Here is a 19,470-nt window from a genome sequence, read left to right on the forward strand (position 1 = left end):
AATCAATATAAATGATTTACTTTGATATAAAGTTTCAGTGATTAATATTTCTTGCGATAGTCTTTAGTTCTCTGGTCTTGTTTCATCTGGTTTTCTTCTGAAAACACACACACACACACACACACACACACACACACACACACACACACACACGCAAACAGAAAAGAGGAAAACGCATTGCAGAGGAATTAACATTGGACTGATGTTAATAAAACAGCAGCACTTTTCTTGCATGCACAGATGTTTTCTTTTTCCTCACCTGCACAACAGATGTGATCAAAATTTGATCAAAATGTGTTTCACTGTTTTTTCAGAGCTTCCTGTCGAGGGTTATGTTGTTGCCATAAACTGTAAAAAGAGATCTTTCCACAACCTGCACTGTTTCCTGTGTGCAGGTGTTCAACATGAAGGCAGCATCATCCAGCTCGGATCTTCTTTTAGCAGACATCAGAACTTCTTTATGCAGTACACACGACCTGATATTGCACACCTGATTTGACTTGTTTCTGTTTCTTACTTACTGCATAAAATGGTTATAAATTTAAGTCAAGTTCTTTATGACTCTGAGGGTGTAATAACTGCACACGTGACACATGACAATTCATTTCAATGCAAGAGTTTACATTCATACATAATTACCTTCACAAAAAGAGGGTCCTGCACAGTATCTTAGCTCTTCTGGACAGAGATCTCGGATGCTGTTCCTGAGATCTGCTGGAGTCACTCGCCTAGCTTCAGAGTCACTGAACCAAGTGCTCCAATTCCTGCTGGAACCACTGTTACCTTCACCATCCACATCTTCTTGAGCTCTTCTCTGAGTCCTTGGTACTTCTCCAGCTTCTCATGTTCCTTTTTCCAGATGCAGCTATCATTCTGTATCGCTATGTCAGTCGCTACGGTCGTCTTCCTCTGGTTGTCCACCACTACTATGCCCAGTTGGTTAGCTATCACCAGTTTGTCTGTCTGTATCTGGAAGTCCCAGAGGGTCTTAGCGGGGTCATTTTCAACCATCCTTAGGGGCGCCTCCGATTTTGATCTCGGGCCTTCCAGGCCATACTCGGGACAGATGTTGTGTATGTTCTGTATACTGTGCTGCCACTTCGTTATGGTGTTCTATGTATGCCCTGCCTGCTTGCATCTTGCATCCTGCTGTTATGTGCAGCATCTTGACACAGGGGCATCTTTACACAGCCTGCACCTGGGGCCTTGCCTGGTGTGGTAGGCTCCAGCCTCTATGGGTCTTGTACTTAGGGCTTGTTCCTGTGCTGCCATGATTAGTGCCTTTGTGTTGTCTTTGAGTCCACCTTTTTCCAGCTACTGGTAGGATTTCTGGATGCCAGCAACTTTTTTTTTTTTAGCTACCGGTGGTACATAGCATGCAGGGGCATGCACGGGGCCTCAACAGGAGCAGCAGCACAGTTCTGTCCATGATGAACTGAGGAGGGTGATACAGCTGTGAAACTCTTGAATATTTGTATTCTCCCTGCTAGCTATAATTTCAATGTGGACAGGGAGGAGGAAGTTGACAGGCAGCATCAAAATGAAATAATAACACTGTAGTTAAACATTATACAGACCTCAAGTGCTTCCACTGCTTTGCTTTTAAAACTATGCAGAACTGTACAGGATTTACTGACCCAGCTGAGCGCTTACACGATGACAGCTTTTTAAAGTTTAATGCTTCATGGCTTTCTATTACTGTTAAAGATGATGCACGAAGATGAACATTTCTACTTCAGTCAGCTTTATTTTGCAGCACAGAATACACAAAGTGAACTGTTATGAAATCAACAGCACTTGAAGAAAGCTTATTATTTAACATTTTATAGAACATGAGGCCATAAAACCTTTCTGCAAGTTGTGTGATAAGTGATAAGAGCAAATGTATACTGGGGATTATTGATTCTTTTAACGCAGATACATATCAGTGAAGAATATAGGGATTTCTTACATCGTGCAAAGCATCACTGGTTATTGCCTTCATAATAGTACATGGAAACAACGAAAAACATTTCTTGTAACGAAAGAAGAAAGTCTCTCAGAGAGAAGATGTAGTCGGTAAAGGTCTCAGTTTTCAGCTCTCCGGTGGGTCATCTGGTTTTCTTCTGATCACTGAGACACACACAGAAAAAAAAGTATTTAACATTTGACTGATCGTAATAGATCAATTACTATAGCAGTTTTCTGGAGTGCATAGATGAGTTCTTTTTTGCTCACTTTTTTATTGTTTTGTATGTCGAAAACAACATTTCAGTTTTTCTTCAGAACGGCCCAGGGAGGCATTGATGTTGTTTTACCATTCTGTAAAACCAGAGAGAGAAACAGAGTGTGATTACAACACAGCCTGCTTCCACAGGCTGCACGTGTTAGACACGAAAGCAGCGCTGCCTGAGTGAGATGTTCTTTTGGAAACATCTAAACTTCTAAATCAGTTTCTTTTTTAAAATCTGTAGCATGCACACACTCTTTTTGTGCACAGTACCTCCCATTAAACACCTCATTTCACTTGTTTATGCTACTTGCAGAAATCTGTGGTAAGTTTACCTTATTACCAGGAATATTAGGGTTGGCCTGTGGCAAAACAACAACAAATAATTAATTTGTGTCATTTATATGCAAGACAATCTCTTTAATGACGAGTTTATTATTAGATCCATTAATTTTACTGTGAATGAAAAAATAAAGAAATCTGGTCTTACTTGGCCAAAGGCGGAACATCCACCAGGCCTCGAGGAACAGGACTGTCGTTTGACTCTTTCTCTTCCCTTTCGTCTGTCATCCCTGGTTATTCCCTTCACCAACAAGAGAATGCTTTATTCACTATTGGTATTAGAAAATTTAGGAAAAAATAATAAACAAATAAAGCATCTAATGCAACAACATGAAACATTCATTAATATGTATCCAGCAGTTGCCAAAGTTTATGACTTCTTACCACATCCAGAGATTGTTTCTGATCGTCTGGCAGTGTGGCTGCATCTGTGGAAGTGAAGGCTGTGATGAGCAGGAAAACCTGCAGACTCAAGACGAGCAGCAGCACTTTTCTGTCCATGGTGAACTGAGGAGTGTAATACAGTTGTGAAACACTCCAGTATTTATATAATCCCTGCTAAATAATCATTTCTACGTGGACAGAGAGGAGGGAGTTTACAATAAAGATTCTGAAATCCGATATCCGATAGAGGCAGAATCGAGGCATTTAATTCGTCCATACACATGCACATATTTTCATAACGCTCACTCTCTTCGGACTTTTCAGCGCATGCAGTTATCCACAGAAGAATGTTTTCCTAGAACTCAACTGACTAACTTGTAGAATCCTCTTTAGAAACAATAATTTGAAGTAGATGTTTGTGGAAGAATTTGCCCCACTTATCTGCGTCACAAAGTACCTTTGGACAAGATACTGAACCCTGAGTTGTTCACAATGCATCCATCTGATGCATTAGGTGAGTGTCTGTGGTGTAAACACTAGTCTACTATTACTTAGAAATTAGAGTTAAAAAGTGCGTAGGCACAGAAATGCAAGTGTCAGTGCTTGGATGAGGCTTCCAGTAGAAAGCTGGTTGAGGGCTTAACTGAGCAGAACAGTGCCATATGTGAACATTTGCTTTTGCACAGCTCTCTAAAGTCCTGACAAATTATTTCAGTTCGGTTGAGGTCTGGACTTTGTCAGGGCCTTTTGCAATTTTGGCCAAGCTTTAGCTGTCCCGCAGTTAGCCTCACATTTGACTCTACACTTTCTCATATATTTGAGTTCTAATAAACTCAGTAACTGATAGGTGCCCAGCTCCTGCGGCTACAAAACAAGCCCAAATCATCACCCCACCATCAACATGCTTAAATGTTGGTATGAGATCCTTGTGTTGATATTCTGTGTGTGATTTTGCCAAACACAGGGCTGTGCATGATGTCCAAATGTCTCCACTTTGGTCTTGTCTCACTAGAGGACATTGTCCCTGTGCTGCCATGTTCCTTTTAGAAAGACGCGGCTCTCTCCTGGCAGCTGTCACGATCCTGTGTTTTGCATTTAGTCTTACTCCCCTTTGTTGTTCTCTAGATCTCTCTAGTTCTCTAAATCCTGTTTGCCTGTGCCCTGTTTCCCCCAGTTGTGTTTACTTCCTCTTATTACCTTGTGTGTATCTATAGTGGCGTCATTCATTATATCTTTGTCAGATCAGCTGGGTTTGCTCCTCTGTGGGTCATGAGGCTGTTCACAGTCCCTTTTTCACTCTGGATTTTGTTTTGTTTGTTTTATTTTGTTTCTATACCTGACCTAATTAAAGCTTAGTTTTGTTTCCTTGTTGTCCGTGGGTTCTGCATCTGGGCCCTTTTTGACGTAACTGTGACAGAAACCACTCCAAACAAACCAAACTGTACTTATTAGCATACATTTAAAATGTTAACTAATGTCTCTAGAGTCCGAGGCTCTTTTTTCTTTATCTGTAGTTTGTCTGCATGATTGGCCTTGCAGTGAACTTATTCAGACAGCCATGTCTGGAAAAATGATGGACTTATTATTTAGAAATGGTGTTTAATCCTTCCCAGATTGATAGGAAGCAACCGCAGCTTCTCTAGGATTATTGCTGATGTTTTTCCTCCTTGGCATTGTGTAAGACACACCTGGAAGCAGTAAGAGTGTATTTAGGTTTTCACAAGAAAAATTGTAAATGGTAAACATGTAATTTTCCAGTAGCTTTTGCATAAGAAATATTGGATAATATGTTTCATATCACATGATTGTTGGGTTTTTCTCTGTATCTATGAAGCGCCTTGAGGCGACTTTTTTTTGTGATTTGGCGCTATATAAATAAAATTGAATTGAATTGAATTGAATTGAATCCTGAATATGACTATAAACAAGATGGAAAGTTATAGTAAGTTTAGTAAGACTAAAGTTAGAGTATTTACCACATTTTTCCTTTGATTATATTCATTAGCTGATAATAAATAAATTAATAAACAAGGCTTCTTCTTTGTTTTGATGTTTATTAAAGACAGTTTTTAGGTAAATTGTTATCTGTGTCAATGTCTCCAAGTAAATACTTAATTTTGCATGCAACAAACTATACTGAATGAAAATAAAGGTGGACTGACTCCATCTTTTGGTCATAGTACATAGATACACTAAGACAGACCACTAGAGCATCTACTTAGGCCAGGGGTAGGCAACTCCAGGCCTTGAATGCCGCTGTCCTGCAGGTTTTATATGTCCTTGATCCAGCACTGCTCATTCAAATTTCTAAATGAGCTCCTCAACATGTCATGAAGTTCACCAGAGGCCTGGTAATGAACTAAGCATTTGATTCAGGTGTGTTGACCCAGGGTGAGATTTAAAACCTGAATGGCACCGGCACTAGAGGCCTGGAGTTGCCTACCCCTGACTTAGGCTAATGCAAGACAAGTAAATATCAACAAATCCGAGGAATGTATATGTGTATATGTGAAGGGATGTTACCTCAAAATATTTCACTTTGCATACAATAGTTAAAAATAAAGACAGACCAACTAAAAATAAGTCCGACTGACTCTGCTTTTGTGCTCACTTGCAGACTGTTTTCTGAATCTTGATGAAAATTACACGACGCCCACGTCACGATGTCCATTTTTTAAAAAATCACGTTAACCGAAAAATGTTTGTCTTCCAATTCTTCTGCCATATTTTCTTCCTTAATTTTGAAATCAAAAGTGCAGTTTTGGAGCTGGTTGTCTATTAATGTATGTATTATTACAGTGTGAAACTCAAATTTTATGTACATTGCATTACATTTTGAGTGCAGTTTTTAATCTTTACATATGACATGTAGGGGTGGCACATATGACATGAGCACAGCCTCATCCATTATGTAAGCCAGTTTGGTCTGTGCTGAATATTTCTGTCATACCCTTGTTGGTCATTTATGACTGTTTCCTTGCAACACCGATTTCACCCACCAGAGGTCCTCAGTTGTTCACTCCACACTCCACCATCATTCACATGCTGATTAGTTCCCCTGCAGTTCCCCTCACTTTATCAGTCTTGTAGTGTACATGTACCAGTTTTGTCCATCCTGTTCTTATTGATGACTTTGATCTTTGCTTGACAAAGACACCCCCCCCCCCCCCCAGTCTTACTGAACACTAGTAACATATTGTGGATATGCTCTGACTGTTGGTGTTACAAAGCCAACAGATTTTCTTGTAGATAGGTTTAACATGTTACATATCAACGCTTACAAGAATAGATTCAGGTCTTTAGTGAAATATGATATATATATAGATATATGAACAGTTAATTATTAAAGAATAAAACTGTCAAAACCAAACATGTTTACCAGCCACATGCTCTCAATCTAGACTATAGAACTGTCTCTTCTTTTCTAATCAGTCTTACACTAGCTTTTCTAAACTTCCCTCTTCATCACAAATATATAATTGCACATAGCAGATATAATTTTTTTAATGTTATTAGCGCATTATCATCTATATATTTTAAATACGACTGACTGTCATTTCATGTTTGAATGCTGTTGTGAGTCTTTGTAACTGATATGGATATAAACTACCCACTGTGACCAGAGCAGCTGCAGAAGCAGAAGAAGTAAAGGCAATGATGAGCAGAAAAGCCTGCAGGCCTGACAGGATCAGCATCAAAGTTCTGTCCATGACCGACCCACTAAAAATAACACAAAGCCAACCTTTATGTGCTCTAGAGCTAGTATGGAACACATTGAATGATAACAAAAATGAGGATGAGAGATAATTCACTTTAGTACTAGCAAATTAAATTTTGCCTGTGCGAGAGTTAATTTGCATGTGTGAAGGTTACTACTTGTAATATAAAAACACTTTTTTATGTTGTAGCCTGTGCAGCAGTCTGCCGATCAGTGACAGGTAAGTCCTGTCCTGTCCAGGCAGCTGAGACAGAGAGGTAAGATGCTGTGCCATCATTGCACAGGTCTCATCATTTCCCCACGGCTGTCCTTCAGTCACTTAACAGTCCTTCAGTGCTGTTACAATTATGATTGTAGTGTATTATGTATACGTGTGTATGGATCCTATCTCCCCCTTAACCAGTGAGCCAGTCTCAATGAAATGCAACACATAAGGCGACTAATGACGTCTGTACGTTTTAAAAAACGATTTTTTATTAATCCCAACTGTTTTGATTTTCATATTTATCAACCACTTGTGATGTTATGCTCTGCTTTTGCATTTGTTTCACGTTCGACATTCATCGTGACATTATATGCGTGTCATGAGATGCATCACACATGAACTCCCCCGTCAAAGTTGGCTGGACTTCCCCCAATTTATACTTTATACTTGGCTAATAACAGCTCAGGATAAAAAATCGTTAAAAAAACATTTCAAGAATGTTAAAAAATGTATTAAAATGAAATTAATAACACTGTTAAGGCATTTCAATTGAATTTAAATAATGGAAGTTTAATTATATCTTCATCTCTTTCATGTTTAAAAAATAGTGCAACTTACTTTACCTCAATGGACCAGCCATTACTACAGCACAGCTAGCCTTGACTAGAAATATAACCCATCCACCAGAACCATTAAGAGTTTCTAATTACGCCAATGTTTGCGTGACTTTACCAACGATTTCCTTATATAACCTTTCGCATTTAAGCTTGAGATTTCGTCCTGTTTCCAGTCATAATGCTATGTTATGGTAACTGCTGGTACTGATGTTTGTTAATGACTTATATCAGACAGAATCTAATTATAATTTTAAAAAAGTTAACATATTTATTTTGTATGTAACATTTCCTTCCTGCTTAATCGCTTAATTCTTGGAAAGTGTCAGTTGTTTTAACAGGAAACATGTTGTGGATAAATGAAAGTTTATGCACAATTGGCCACTTCTATAAAACAATAATGAGAAAGTCATCATTACAATACTAGTGGTAACTAAGTACAAACTACAGTTGAGTTCATAAGCTTACAAACAGTCATCATTTTTTAAGGATTTTTTGAACAGTTCTTTTTCAGGGTGAATTATTCTACATCTTTAATGTCTTTAAAAAATATTAAGTTATTTTGGGTTTTTCTGATCCACACAGGGTCAACAGTACAAGCTCAACATTTACATACTCTCACTCAAATCTCCTAATAAGTGGTGCTGAAGGACGTACAAAGTCTTTTAGCTTGATAAGACTCATAACGTTTAGTTTGTTATCATGACTGACGACAAGTGATAGTTTCTCTTTGCCAGGACAAAGCATTTATTTGATCGCACAGAAGTTGTTGTTTTCTTAACTACTAGACATGACCACAACATGCAAGCTGTTATCAGCATGCAAGTGATAATAATAGTTATTTGGGCAACTGAGGTGACAGCATCTTCCACATACTTTCAGGTATAGACACTATTCAAACGTACATACAAAGTCATTGAACTATTAAACTTGTTTTGATTTTTTGATGTCATTTACAATTTTTATTCAGTTACAGTTTAAGTTTTGTTCGTGTTTGAATCTTTGGAGGCAAAGTGGAGGCATCAGGTGATCCCTTTAAAATGCTGCTGAGCTGTAAATTTTCCCTCTGCACAGGCTAATTTTATAGTAGGATAAAGTTGTACTTAAATTTGTCTTATTTCAAACACTGTGCACCTCAAACAGGCTTACACTCTTTGAGCTGGAGCCAACCTACTAATAAGTCAGAATGCTTAGTGCCTCTGATCACTCCTGACTCCTCATGCATTGGTCTCCTGAATACATTTGTGCTGGCAGTTCTAATATTTTTGTGTCACTGATGGTATTAAAGTGTAGAGGTTTAAGTTTTTTGTATAAAGGATGATTTAAACAAAGGAATTTCACATTCAGTGGTTTTTACCTCCAGTAAATGAACTACATTGAAGTACACTGGCAGTGTGACAATTGCTGTTTTTGATACTGAAACTACTAAACTAAGACTCAAGTGCTTTTAAGTGTTCATGTTCTGGGCAACAGAAGTCTTATTTTGTAGTGTTTGCTTGTGGCCACCAGTTACTGTGTAATGTGACTGTGACTCTGCTCAAAAAAGTTTTACAGTTTCAGTGAGTGTTACAAAGAAAATAAGGATTTTTTTTTTGCATATAGAAAAGCTTCTTCTGTGTTTTGATGTTGCATCCTCAGTGCAAGAACAGATTGTCTGATCAAACTATTTTTTTTAGTAAAATCTTCTTTCACTGTCTTAAAACCAAACACAGGTAAGTCAGTAAGTTACTGAATAAAATGTGCAGAAATCATGTGGAAGTTTTACAGTTGTTCAAAGTCAGTGAGTCAGGAGGCTTGAAGGAGAAGCAAATATACATCTGATACATCTGATTTTCTGGCACTGTGTTTAACACCATCTTATCATGTCTTTATTTGTCATCATTGGATAATCTTACAATTAACTACACAACTTCTTTAAGAATATCAGTCTAATTCACGCAAATGTGCAGTGCTTTAAATATTTTATTAGTCCAGTTTATACTCAGCACATGCAGTACTTAACAAAATTATTATTACTATCCAGTGCAAGGTTCCACACAAGGTACCCACAGCTGCCCTAAATACACAATACTGGTAATTACCAAAACCACTTTTTATGTTCCTGTGGTTAATCCTCACAACATGCAATGTTTATATGTTTATGTAATATCAAAACAATTATTGTTGTTATCTACGATTCTTCAAATCCATAGTTTTACAAAAAAAATCTTAAAAATCTTAAAACAGTTAAGTGCTTTAGGATTTTTTTTTTTTAATTAAGATGCCGAGGTTATTTATACGACGTAGTATTAGGGCCGCATTAAGAAAAACAATATTATTCATCATTTTGAGAATAATATTGTAATTCTGTTTTGTTTCAAGACCATCAGCCATGGTTGCTGTACCCTCTGAGTGAAATTGTACTTCAGAATCGACTTAAATAACAAGGAAGGAAATTATTTATTTTTTAGCACACAAACATATTATGGTAAATGTAAAAGGATGTTGAAAAGATGGTGCAGACAGCTGCATTCACGTAATATGAAATGGCTAACTCATCTACACAAAGGTATAAGAAACGTGGCAGTTTGTCTTGAAACAACAAGTAATCTCCACATTTCGATGCTTTTCTCAAAATAGATTTTTGATTTTAATCTTGAAATTTTGACTTTATTCTCAAATTGATCAAAATATTTTATTTTCTTAATGTGGCCCTAATACTTCTCAGAGAAGTCCAGTGAGCTGGTTCAAATTTAGCATCTGTCTGTTTTGGTGATGTATGCGAGGTGACTGCTGCACCAACTGCAATGTTGCAACATGTTTGCAGAGAATTTGTTGTGATAGTTTATATGCATAGATTATTGAAGCACCCAGGTCAATGGAAAAATGCAGGAAGGAGTTTCTGGCCGCAGCAATGTGTGATGGGTAAATTACTGGCCCTGCAGAGAGAGAAATGAATAAATAACTGATAAAACAATCTTTGCTCTGCTTTAGCTCTAAATATCTATGTGCTTGAAATTTAAAAAAAAATAAAAATAAAAAATCAAAAGTGATCATAGTAACAGGACCAGCTTTTTCTTTATAAAAAAAACATGGGCTTTTCTATAATAAGAAAGCTTTGGCAACAGAAGGATAATTCACAAGATGATTCAGTGTTTATCAAGTTGCTGTTCTGTAACAGCAGGAAATAAAGAAAATGTAAATAACAAAACAATTTACCATTGGGCTGCACCCTCCACGTCTTGTGGAACAGTTTCTCTTCTGTCTTTGCTTTGGTGGGTTGACCGTCCTGTTTGCCAACTATAATGAAATGACATGAACATTGTGTTTTTATGTAATGATGATAAATTAAAATCAACATAAAATATAGACATGTTGTTACTGTATAAAGAAATCATGGTCATGACATTTATAGATTAATATACAGAGTCCACAAGGAGTTTGAAAAATTGTGATTCTGTGTAAACAGTAAATAAATACAGAAGGCAATAAATTGCAAATCTCACAATCCCACATTTGATCTAATAAAACAACAGATCAAATGTTTAAACTGAGCAAATGTACCATTTTGGTACAAGTAACGAGTTCTTAGTTACTTGTTCATTTAGTCTATATCCTTTTGTGTACTGGTCTCATCTGTGATCTCCCCACCCCATCATGTCTCCATCGCTGTCTCACTGTCTGGCTCTGTGTTGTGTTTCCTGTTTTATTTTGGTAGTCCTGGTCTCTTGTGCATTTTGGTCAGTTTTTCTTCCCCCGTCTTTTTGTCTCTGATTTGTTCCTCCTGTGTTCCCACCTGTTGCCCATCGCCTTGTTATCCTGTGTGTATTTAAATCTTCAGTCGCCCTCTGCTCATTGTCACATTGTCTCTGCTAGCTGTGTAGTCTCTCGTGTGTTCCTAGTTTGACCAGTTAGTTTCTATTGGTATTCCCTAATTGTTTATTTCTTGTTTTGTTACTAGTTTCAGAGTTTTCAGTTGTTAGTTCTTTTATTTTTGAATATTTTTACGCAGCAATAAAGCTTTCTCTTTTAGCTTACAACTCTGTTTTTGAGTCCTGCTTTTGGGTCCAACCTCTGCCTGCCACACAGCTGTACGTGACAGTTGTATTTCTTGTTTCACAGTGCACTTAGTTTTCAGTTGGTGAAAGGTCTGGACTGCAGACAGGCCAGTTAGGTACCCGGACTTTTCTTTTACATAACCGTGCTATTGCAAAGATGCAGTATGTGGCTTAGCAATGTCTTGCTGAAATATCCAAAGGACCCCCTGACAAAATATGTCATATGACTGGGAGCATCTGTTGCTCTTATGCATGTATTTATGTATATAAATTTATGCAGTAATGGCAGCTTTAGACATGTGCATGTGTTGACATGTGTCAATTCCATTGGTGCTGAGCACTGATAACAAGCCCGATGGTCCCTCCTCTTTTGTTTGGAGGATACACCATGCATGTTTTCCAAAAAATTTCAAGTTTTGATGAATCTTTCCAAACACAAGGAATGAACTTAAGGGAGTATAAAACTGCACAAACACCTATTATGATGCTACATTCCAATTTTGTAATGGAAAAGTAGAAATACACTCAAAATCAAACATATTTGCCAGCCACGTGATCCAGGTCTGTTGATACAACCTAAAACAGCGAGCTTTCTCTTCTGCGGCATTAATCTTTCTTTTTTTTAAAAAGTTCCTCTCTCCACAAAATATAATATGGAATTTGTAGTAAATTCAGACAGATAATTAAATGTGTGTATCCCTACCTTTTTGATTGCTGCTGCGGATCTTTTTACCTGATCTGGACCTTTCACTACGACTTGACCAGCTGCGTCCGAAGGAAAGGCAGTGATGAGCAGAACAACCTGCAGGCACAACAGGAGCAGCACAGTTTTGTCCATGGCTGACAAACGAAATGAACAGAAAGCTGATGCTCACTAGAACTGCTGTGGACAAAGATGTGGTAATAACAGACTGCGAGCTGTGTTTTCTTACTAACAGGAAACTGCAAGTCATGTCCACAGCATGCAAGTCATTATCAACATGAGACTTACTTACATTAATAAGAGTGCATAAGAGGTGTGACCCAAATACATTGACAGCTGTGGTTTTACTACAGTGAAAACCACTCCTTTAATCTTGGTTTAGAAAAAAATTGAGTTGAGTTTAATTTCATTATGCTTCTTTATATTCTTCCTAGATGATAGATGGAAGACTATATTTAAAAAAAAACAGCTTACAAACTTAATTATGTAACATAAAGACTGAAGACAGGATGTAACAGCTATCCATGCTATCTCAACAATCACAAGATCTGTTTACAAGCCTTTAAATTAGTATCATAACATGTAAAAAGCCTATGAATATGCAGCCACAATCCGTTCACATCTACTTTCACAAACTTACAAGTAAACAAACTGAAGAGATCAAAGTATGCAACTGTTTCTATACTATGAAGGTGAAGGTGTTGCTGCCTACTAACAAATCAGTAATCTTAAAAGCAACATCACTATTCCTGGAAGATCCATCAGACCTTTCCTTGATGACTTGCAGTAATAAATGTAGATTTGCAGAGCTTTGATCTGATCTGACTGATGCTGGTGATTTGCCTGCAGTAATGACTTTAAGTACTTACTGACTGTTTAACCTGTTCATGTATTTGCCAAAGTACAGTTTGCTGTTACAACATCAACAGTTCTCTGTGGCTGTGCACCAAATTAAAGATGTACTCTGTGCAATCATTCTACCCTGGAGAAAGAACACTTCAAATAAATCATTAAAATCCCTGAAATTATTCCTGTGATGTGAATGTAAGCTTTCAACCATAGTTGATGAATAACTGGTGTCACAATAAGCCACGTCTACAGAACAATAATGAGGAAATAGCAGTTCACACAACAGCAATAGACAAAGCAAGCAGCCATCTCTTGGCTCATATACGCTCACACAAACCCACAGTCAAAGCCACAGTTTCCATCACTTGTCACGTACTAACTATTGTAAACCTTTGGCTCAATTCTCTCCATCTCTGTGAAAAATATGATTGATGACTAATTCAGTGTTAGCTTAGTTTGTCAGAAAGTCTGGAAAACAGAAGGAAGTAGGTATTCTCTTTACCAAGGTATCAACAAAGACTGCATGCTAGCAAAAACACACGAAGAAATAACCCCAACAAATTTTTAGGCATTCAGAGAGAAATGTTCTTAGTTCATGGCTTCAAGCTAGTTTTTAGGTTGCAAGATTAAAGGTTATCTGTGCGAGAGAAATCACATCACGAGGTTTTGTTTTTTTTTAGTTTTTGAAACTTCTACATCATTAGTGTGCCAGATGTAGCAAATGTTATACAAGTTAAATCTCATATATGCAATTTCATTTTGAAAAACGTGTTTTTCAATATTGTTCAATACACACTCCAGGTTTTTTTTTTTTTAAATTTGAATTTTCTGGAAAATGTTTCATGTTTTAGGCCTCAAAGTGTTAGATCAAGTCAAGCTGTGATATTAAAAAGTCTTTACTGCCGCTCTTTGGTAATATGCATGAATTTATGTAACTTGTGTATAATACTGCACAATCCACAGACTTTACGTTTCTTTTAGCTGGATTACATCAGTTTAGAGGAGGAAATCTGATTATTTATCATCATTATTTTATCAGTGCCGCTTTTAAATTCTGATTTATTCTGTGCTTTACTTTTTAAAATTCGCTTGAAATTGTGTCAGATGTGTTGAGTGTTACATGACTTCTTCTGACAACCAAAACAGATTCAAGCCATTGTAATTCTGTTACTTGGTTCAGTAAGTACATCTACACAATCTTAGTGTTTAATGTCTGTGACAGTTCATTGACTGACACAATGCAGAAGATAAATAGGCATGTAAAACTGGGTCTGATATACTTATTTCAGAATACTAGATTTGCTTTGCATTCAAAATAATTTTAAATAATATTTCTTTATTTATTAATAATGGATTGCATTTATATAGTGCTTTTCGAGACCCTCAAAGCGCTTTACAATTCCACTAGTCATGCACTCTCACATTAACACGCTGGTGGAGGCAGCTACAGTTGTAGCCACAGCTGCTCTGGGGCAGACTGACAGAAGCGAGGCTGCCCTATCGCACCATCGGCCCCCCTGGCCAACACCAGTAGGCGGTAGGTGAAGTGTCTTGCCCAAGGACACATCGACCGAGACTGGCCGAGCCGGGGCTCGAACCGGCAACCTTCCGATTACTACTGGGCCTTAGTGCATTCAATATGACCCAAAATGTGAGCACACAAACTCAACAGAAAAATGTTTAGAGATCAGTCAGAAAGACATTTTTTCATTCACTTATGTAGGACTAGAACTACAAATATCCTCCCTGGTGGCCATAAAAAATGCAGCTTTAAGACACTTCAGCATTGGCTTCACTTTTCAGAAGTTAAGTTTTATACTGTCTGTTGTTCTTCCACATTACTCTCTGATTATTTTGTCAAACTGATGAGCTATACTGATACCTTTCTCCAAGGTTAAGTCTGACTCTGCCAGCAGCATCTGGGACACTACAGCCTCTGCTATACTGATGACAGTGTGATCATGTCTTTTTTGGTGCCAAAGTCACAAATCAAAAGGAGATTTTTGCCAATGATTGTAAAACACCAGTTTCTTCCTAGCAACAGGGGGTCGTCAGGAGTCTTAGTCTGTAGACATGCATCACGGGACTTTAGCCATTATTTACCTAGTAACTGCCATCAACCTCCAGAGACCTCTGACGAAGATCAGTCAGGAAATATTCATTTTCTCTCATGACTGGTCATTGCCAGATGTTGGCAGACCAGTCTATAGGACAGTAAGACTCAGGACTTTTTCACTTGTTTCTACAGGGTGGGCCATATGGATACACCGTAATAAAATGGGAATGGTTGGTGTTATTAAAGTCCTGTTTGTGGCACATTAGTATATGTGAGAGGCAGTGCTGGGGAGTAACGGAATACATGTACCGCCGTTATGTATTTAAAATACAAAATATGACGTATTTAATATACAAAAATGCAAAAACTCAAGCAAAGGAAAAAAAATAGAAACAAGGGAACTGCTAAACACAGAAGCGAGAACTCATGAGGAATACACAGCTTGAGTGGCAAGCACAACAGAGAACAGAGGGAGACACAGACACAGGAGGGGTTTTAGCATAGAGTGGGCATACCTCCGTAATCCTTCTGAACAGCGTCCGACTGATAAGGAAGCAGGAAAATACAGGAGACTATCAAAATAAAACAGGAAGTAACGCGCACGTGCAAATACACTCAGACTAAGACGTGGGCTTGACACTGGCGCTGTGTTCAGGGTCTTGGTTGGTTCAGGGTCATTCAGGGTCTGCAGCCTTAAAGGCTGCATTTTAAGGCCGATTACGTCACAGTGGCGCGCCGAAGGCTGTCCCAATTCAAAGGCTGCTCGAAATGCGGCCCTCAAATGCGTCCTTCATTTCCCTGAATTTTAAGGCTATGGCAGTGTAGACTTCGTGGTCCCATATATCCCACAATTCATAGCGCGGCAGTCGGCGTGGATAATTCTGCCGCAGACGCAGAAGCGGAGCGGCTGAAGAGTAAACTGTGAAAAGTAAGTACTGAATATTATGTCACTTATTTATGTGCAAATGTTTAATAATGAGGAACATTAAAACATTACTGTTGGCCTCATGTCGGCAAAGTTATTTGCCATTAGCGATGTTTGTACGTTAACTTTTACTTGCTTTTAAAGCCTTTAAAATATAATAATACAATAGTCGACCTTAATCTGACAGAGAATGTGATAATTAAAGTCAGTCATATATCCACAAACACAGTGGCGGTCCTAGCCAGTTTGGCGCCCTGAGTGAACTCTCCCTCTGGCGCCCTACCCCCCCCCCCCCCCCCCCCCCCACACACACACACACACAAAACATATTAAGGATTGTACATTAACATAAAACTGTTGTGCACACACACACACACACATATATGAAGAGAGAGGGAGTATGCATAGTATGCAAACGGCTACCAAACAGCCAGCATAATACGTCAATGAGAACAAGACGAATCAACAATTAACAATGACTAATTAATTTTCAAATCTGTAACATAATGTATTGTTTGGAGTTTAGTCTGTTACTGTTACTGTTGCTATTTTTACCGCTTCTTCTTGGAGCAACTGTAACCCACATAATTTCCTTAAGGATTTATAAAGTATTCTGATTCTGATTGTTTCAGGATGACCCGCCATTATCCAATGACACATCTGCTTACCTGTATCTTTTGCTCATTTCTCCTCCTCTTCTTTTCTCTTTTTTCTAAACTGAGGACCTGATGGCTTTGAACTTTTCTTGTCCATCTTCCATTGGTTTTAATTTTGCACTCCAGTATGAACACCATCTCAACCCAAGGATCACCACAACATAACCTAATAGGCCTACACCTTAGTTCACAGATTCACTTTGTCTAGGGTGCATTTCTGAGATTTCACACAACCCAGGATTCAAATCATGAATACATAATAGGCTTGGATTTACATCATTATGAATGAAATATGCTCTATTTGGAAGCAGCCGGCCCCCCTCCCCTTTCCACGGGTTGTGTGTGAGACTTTAAATCATCAAAGTGTAAATTTTAAATTGTTATTGATCCCTTTACCCTGAGTCCTAAAGTGTATATTTATTTTCTTACTCTTCTTATATATATTGTTTGTTTACTTGCACTGCTGTAACTGGAGCCTCGTTGTATCGTCTCTCTATATACTGGACTGTAGCGGAGATGACAGTAAAGTTTACTTTGACTTCAGCAGCGAGCAGGCGCACCGAGGGTTCTCGCGCTCACTTTTCGCATATAGAATTTCGAAAAAACATCGGTGCAAATTATAAGTCTGTATCATGATGTCTGGTGTTTTCGTGTTTGTTGGTTTGTTTGTTTTTATTTTGTTTTACTTTGCGAGTTGGTTATTAGATGCTGCTCCAGCTGGTCAGAAAATCCCCCGCCGCCCCGCCCTCTCCTCTCTGCGCCGCAAGCAGCAGGCGCACTTTGCAAACGGAGGGCGCCCTTACTCCCAGCAAATGGGCAATAGAAAACCGATCGGTGCCTATGCCATTCCCAATATGCGCTGGCTGACGTCGGGGCAGCATGAGTACGAGCATTTTTTTTTTTTTTTTTGCCGATGCCCGTTGATCCGCCCCCCACCACGATGCCACCCTGGGCAACCGCCCGTGTCGCCCGTATCTAAAACCGCTACTGCACAAACACAACAAGCTGAAAGTCAGTGATGCTGCTCAGTTTGCAGTCCTGAATAACACGGCACAAGCAGGATTCACTGCACTGTTAATGTTAGCTATGTTATATTGCTGCCTCTGCTCGGTGGTGTCGAGCCAAACGGACCTTAACGTGTGTTTGAACGAGCTGGCGGTTCACTCGTTAAGCTGAAAGAAAGATGCTTTAATCACAGGAGTCACACATGTGTCCACTGTACCATCTGGGAACTCTTCTTGTTTAGCACTCGTAATAACACAAACACTAAATCCTCCTGTTTGTAGCAGTGTATACACCTGAGACTGTCACCTGTCTGTCTGTCCTGCACTCTCTCTCTGTTTCTTTCTCTCTGATTGTGGAATAAAAGTATGAACATGTATTTATAAGTTACACTTGTGTTTGAATCCTGCAGCTTATCACACATTTGATTTCCATGTGTGACAACTGCAAGTGTCCAGAGTGAGGACAGACTGAGGGACCCACTGCTGCACATCATCTGTGAGGCTTTGCACCCCTGATGATCCACCAAACTCAGCAGTGTGTGAGGAAGAGGAGGAGGAAGAGCCAGCAGCAGCTGACAGATGGAGAGAATAGACAGACTGTTCCCTGTTTGTGAAGGACTGCTAGGAAAGTTTAGCATAACTAATTGTCTGTCCTGAATCAGTCTTATTAGGTAATGTTCAAATAATTTTATCATTCCAGTGTTTGCAGTGTGGGAGAAAGTACTCAGGGCCTTCAAGTTACACACTATGAAAGGCAGCAACAAGTTTAATGTTCAGAAACCTAAAGTATGTATCAGCAGCAGAATGGAGCTAAAAATAAATGTTTGCTTCAGTTTTATGAAGCTTTGAGTATTTTGGATTAGTAGTACTGCTGTGTTTGTTGCATCATATTGCTGTAATTGTTTATATGCTTTATATATTCTGAGGTAAGTTGATCTATAGTGTTACATCATATTCTATAAGGATGTTATGTATTTGTATACTTTCTGCCCAGTTTGACCCATTTAGCAGAAGTCAGCCTGTTTAAGGCTCTGATATCTATTCTGTATGACTTAAAGCAGTTATGACATGGTCTGATTTTCTCACCCAATAAAGGAATATTTAATATATCAGTCTACTCTTCATTCTATCAGACACAGTTATCACAGCTCGTACATTTTCTTTTTACACATATATGTAAGCATTGAGCCAAATGTACTGAAGGAACAACATTTGTCTCATATATAATACATCTGTATATACACTGTCAAAGATACTTGAGTGTCTTTGAGTGAAGATTTAAGGTGATAGGACATATAAATAGCTGCAACTTGTATCTTTACTGAAGCTCAGTATTTGACACAGAGTTCACTCACATGTGCTGTACCAGTATACCTGCACATGTGATGTGACAATAGAAGTGATTTGATTTGAGAGTTCAAACTCACTGCTGTAATAACTAATAATGATTAATATAATAACTATAATATTGGCCATATCATATTTACACTGACTTTAGTCTCATGAATAACATTAACTATTTGTTATTTACTAGCTAATCTTATCTGACTGTTCAGTACAGATATGAAGCCCAACAATCATGTTTTACAGTCCTGTGGTCTCAGCCTCAGATACTTATTAAATCACACAGAGCTCATGTATAAACAAACGAACAAAAATATGTTCTCCTTCATTTCTGTCAACCACACGTTTCCCGCTATCATGGTTGCTAGGCAACCTGGGCAGCGCGACGGAGGCTAGACCGTCCCATTTCAGACCCTGAATTGGG

General features: G+C 38.4%; 2 long non-coding RNA genes across 2 annotated transcripts; both read right to left on the reverse strand.

The window, feature by feature from the left end:
- Window positions 1–1,727: 1,727 nt before the first annotated feature.
- Window positions 1,728–3,079, reverse strand: LOC146497496 (uncharacterized). Its single transcript, XR_014870904.1, has 5 exons — window positions 2,936–3,079; window positions 2,700–2,792; window positions 2,545–2,571; window positions 2,218–2,301; window positions 1,728–2,112 (listed from the first exon to the last, which is right to left on the reverse strand). It is a non-coding gene; the product is annotated as an uncharacterized LOC146497496 (long non-coding RNA).
- A 3,944-nt stretch (window positions 3,080–7,023) lies between these two features.
- On the reverse strand, window positions 7,024–13,651 carry LOC146497497 (uncharacterized). Its single transcript, XR_014870512.1, has 3 exons — window positions 12,213–13,651; window positions 10,671–10,751; window positions 7,024–10,390 (listed from the first exon to the last, which is right to left on the reverse strand). It is a non-coding gene; the product is annotated as an uncharacterized LOC146497497 (long non-coding RNA).
- Window positions 13,652–19,470: the final 5,819 nt, after the last annotated feature.

The sequence above is a fragment of the Neolamprologus multifasciatus genome, chromosome 18 (genome assembly GCF_963576455.1).
Source record: "Neolamprologus multifasciatus chromosome 18, fNeoMul1.2, whole genome shotgun sequence".
Taxonomy (NCBI): Eukaryota; Metazoa; Chordata; class Actinopteri; order Cichliformes; family Cichlidae; genus Neolamprologus; species Neolamprologus multifasciatus.